We start from the raw sequence: 4,839 nt of genomic DNA, 5'->3' as shown, positions 1-4,839 counted from the left end.
ACAGTGTGGTTACCTGTAAATATCACATAAAATGCAATAAATCCTCAAAATGATGTACGTCAACCTCAATGCATTTGGCAGTACGTGTAACGACATTCCTCTCAACAGCGAGTAGTTCGCCTTCCGTAATGTTCGCACATGCATTGACAATGTGCTGACCCATGTTGTCAGGCGTTGTCGGTGGATCGCGATAGCAAATATCCACACTGAAAGAAATCAGGAGACGTCAGATCCGGTGAACGTGCGGGCCGTGGTATGGTGCTTCGACGACCAATCCACCTGTCATGAAATATGCTATTCAATGTGCCGGATATCCATCATGTAGGGAGTACATCGCCATTCTGTCATGCAGTGAAACATCTTGTAGTAACATCGGTAGAACATTACGTAGGAAATGAGCATACGTTGCCATCGATAAAGTGGGAGCCAATTACCCTTCCTCCCATAATGTCGCACCATACATTAACCCGCCAAGGTCGCTGATGTTCCACTCCTCGCAGCCATCGTGGATTTTCCGTTGCCCAATAGTGCATATCATGCCGGTTTACGTTACCGCTGTTGGTGAATGATGCTTCGTCGCTAAATAGAACGCGTACAAAAAATCTGTCATCGTCCCGTAATTTCTCTTGTGCACAGTGGCAGAACTGTACACTACGTTCAAAGTCGTCGCCATGCAATTCCTGGTGCATATAAATATGGTACGGGTGCAATCGATGTTGATATAGCATTCTCAATACCGACGTTTTTGAGATTCCCGATTCTCACGCAGTTTGTCTGCTACTGATGTGCGGATTAGCTGCGACAGCAACTAAAACACATGCTTAGGCATCATCATTTTTTGCAGGTCGTGGTTGACGTTTCACATGTGGCTGAACACTTCCTGTTTCCTTAAATAACGTAACTATCCGGCGAACGGTCCGGACACTTGGATGATGTCGTCCAGGATAGCGAGCAGCATATATAGCACACGCCCGTTGGGCATTTTGATCACTATAGCCATACATCTACACGATATCGACCTTTTCCGCAATTGGTAAACGGCCCATTTTATCACGGGTAATGTATCACGAAGCAAACACCGTCCGCACTGATGGAATGTTACGTGATACCATGTACTTATACGTTTGTGACTATTACAGAGCCATATATCACAAAGCGATATAAAAGTGCCATCTGGTTTCCCCCTTTTAGCTAGACGAGTTTCATTCCTTGTAGTTTTTTTCGTTTGACGCTTATATCGTGAGATATTTGGCCCGGTCACTATCAATGGACCACCCTGTATATGAATATTTCAAGGAGACTGATATTGTCACGTACGCCTTGTAAATAATTGTTAACGCTTATTTCATGACAGGCGACGGGTTGTCTTTATTATCAGAACGGCGTAATGAATCATTGCCTACACTAGTAGAGGTTGGAACGCCTGTGGAGATGAAACGGCAGGCAGAACTCCACCTCTGGGTGGGAGGCCCGCACATGTGTTGGTCCTGCTTACACACAGGAAGTAGCTAGACAGACGTCGTGGCACCTGAGCTCTGGAGCACAATAGGGTGACGGCCGTCCGCTATTGTAGCAGGACCGGAAGGATAACACGGAACTATGCAAATCTTGGACGAAGGTGAGACGAACGAAGAAGCGGCACCTCGGAAACCATGCAGGCTGGGTTATTTCCAAGGAATTTTATTCAGAAGCATACCGTTGTACCAGTATAGGTTTTTCCTCGCAAACTTTCCGCGCTGGACGACAGAAGACTAGAATGTGGTTGGTCGGCATTCGGAAGAATCTGTAGAGAGGGTGAATATTCCATGGTTTCGGGAATATGATTCGTTTTCCGATTTACGATGGTGGGGAGCCGAGCCTTGGTGGGAGGCCAGCGGTGGAGAGACGAGGTCTTCCGTTGTGAGCGCCCGTGTGTGACGGTCGCTCGGTATCAGCTTAGTTGGTACAGACGGACTTTTTGTCTTAGTTCAAAAAATGTCCGACAGATGGCACTTCATCTGATCAGAATAGCAATAATTAGCACAACAAAGTAAGACAAAGCAAAGATGATGATGTTTACAGGAAATGCTCAATATGTTCACCATCATTCCTCAACAATAGCTGTTTTTTTTTCGTCATCAGTCTACGGACTCGTTTGATGCGGCCCGCCACGAATTACTTTCCTGTGATAACCTCTTCATCTCAGAGTAGCACTTGCAACCCACGTCCTCAATTATTTGCTTGGCGTATTCTAATCTCTGTCTTCCTCTACAGTTTTTGCCCTCTACAGCTCCCTCTAGTACCATGGAAGTCATTCCCTCATGTCTTTGCAGATGTCCTATCATCCTGTCCCTTCTCCTTATCAGTGTTTTCCACATATTCCTTTCCCCTCCGATTCTGCGTTGAACCTCCTCATTCCTTACCTTATCAGTCCACCTAATTTTCAACATTCGTCTATAGCACCACATCTCAAATGCTTTGATTCTCTTCTGTTCCGGTTTTCCCACAGTCCATGTTTCACTACCATACAATGCTGTACTCCAGACGTACATCCTCAGAAATTTCTTCCTCAAATTAAGGCCGGTATTTGATAGTAGTAGACTTCTCTTGGCCAGAAATGCCTTTTCTGCCATAGCGAGTCTGCTTTTGATGTCCTCCTTGCTCCGTCCGTCATTGGTTATTTTACTGCCTAGGTAGCAGCATTCCTTAACTTCATTGACTTCGTGACAATCAATCCTGATGTTAAGTTTTTCGCTGTTCTCATTTCTACTACTTCTCATTACCTTCGTCTTCCTCCTATTTACTCTCAAACCATACTGTGTACTCATTAGACTGTTCATTCCGTTCAGCAGATCATTTAATTCTGCTTCACTTTCACTCAGGATAGCAATGTCATCAGCGAATCGTATCATTGATATCCTTTCACCTTGTATTTTAATTCCACTCCTGAACCTTTCTTTTATTTCCATCATTGCTTCCTCGATGTACAGACTGAAGAGTAGGGGCGAAAGGCTACAGCCTTGTCTTACACCCTTCTTAATACGAGCACTTCGTTCTTGATCGTCCACTCTTATTATTCCCTCTTGGTTGTTGTACATATTGTATATGACCCGTCTCTCCCTATAGCTTACCCCTACTTTTTTCAGAATCTCGAACAGCTTGCACCATTTTATATTGTCGAACGCTTTTTCCAGGTCGACAAATCCTATGAAAGTGTCTTGATTTTTCTTTAGCCTTGCTTCCATTATTAGCCGTAACGTCAGAATTGCCTCTCTCGTCCGTTTACTTTTCCTAAAGCCAAACTGATCGTCACCTAGCGCATTCTCAATTTTCTTTTCCATTCTTCTGTATATTATTCTTGTAAGAAGCTTCGATGCATGAGCTGTTAAGCTGATTGTGCGATAATTCTCGCACTTGTCAGCTCTTGCCGTCTTCGGAATTGTGTGGATGATCCTTTTCCGAAAGTCAGATGGTATATCGCCAGACTCATATATTCTACACACCAACGCGAATAGTCGTTTTGTTGCCACTTCCCCCAATGATTTTAGAAATTATGATGGAATGTTATCTATCACTTCTGCCTTATTTGACCGAAAGTCCTCCAAAGCTCTTTTAAATTCCGATTCTAATACTGGATCCCCTATCTCTTCTAAATCGACTCCTGTTTCTTCTTCTATCACATCAGACAAATCTTCACCCTCATAGAGGCTTTCAATGTATTCTTTCCACCTGTCTGCTCTCTCCTCTGCATTTAACAGTGGAATTCCTGTTGCACTCTTAATGTTACCACCGTTGCTTTTAATGTCACCAAAGGTTGTTTTGACTTTCCTGTATGCTGAGTCTGTCCTTCCGACAATCATATCTTTTTCGATGTCTTCACATTTTTCCTGCAGCCATTTCGTCTTAGCTTCCCTGCACTTCCTATTTATTTCATTCCTCAGCGACTTGTATTTCTGTATTCCTGATTTTCCCGGAACATGTTTGTACTTCCTCCTTTCATCAACCAACTGAAGTATTTCTTCTGCTACCCATGGTTTCTTCGCAGCTACCTTCTTTGTACCTATGTTTTCCTTCCCAACTTCTGTGATGGCCCTTTTTAGAGATGTCTATTCCTCTTCAACTGTACTGCCTACTGCGCTATTCCTTATTGCTGTATCAATAGCGTTAGAGAACTTCAAACGTATCTCGTCATTCCTTAGTACCTCCGTATCCCACTAGTTTGCGTATTGATTCTTCCTGACTAATGTCTTGAACTTCAGCCTACTCTTCATCACTACTATATTGTGATCTGAGTCTATAACTGCTCCTGGGTACGCCTTACAATCCAGTATCTGATTTCGGAATCTCCGTCTGACCATGATGTAATCTAATTGAAATCTTCCCATATCTCCCGGCCTTTTCCAAGTATACCTCCTCCTCTTGTGATTCTTGAGCAGGGTATTCGTTATTACTAGCTGAAAATTGTTACAGAACTCAATTAGTCTTTCTCCTCTTTTATTCCTTGTCCCAAGCCCATATTCTCCTGTAACCTTTTCTTCTACTCTTTCCCCTACAATTGCATTCCAGTCGTCCATGACTACTAGATTTTCGTCCCCCCTTACATACTGCATTACCCTTTCAATATCCTCATACACTTTCTCTATCTGTTCATCTTCAGCTTGCGACGTCGGCATGTATACCTGAACTATCGTTGTCGGTGTTGGTCTGCTGGCGATTCTGATTAGAACCACCCGGTCACTGAACAATAGCTGTAGTCGAGGAATAATGTTGTGAACAGCACTGTAAAGCATGTTCGGAGTTATGGTGAGGCATTGGCGTCGGATGTTCTCTTTGAGCATCCCTATAGATGTCGGTCGATCA

The sequence above is a fragment of the Schistocerca serialis genome, chromosome 10, assembly GCF_023864345.2.
Source record: "Schistocerca serialis cubense isolate TAMUIC-IGC-003099 chromosome 10, iqSchSeri2.2, whole genome shotgun sequence".
Taxonomy (NCBI): Eukaryota; Metazoa; Arthropoda; class Insecta; order Orthoptera; family Acrididae; genus Schistocerca; species Schistocerca serialis.
Note: the sequence above shows the minus strand (reverse complement) of the source record.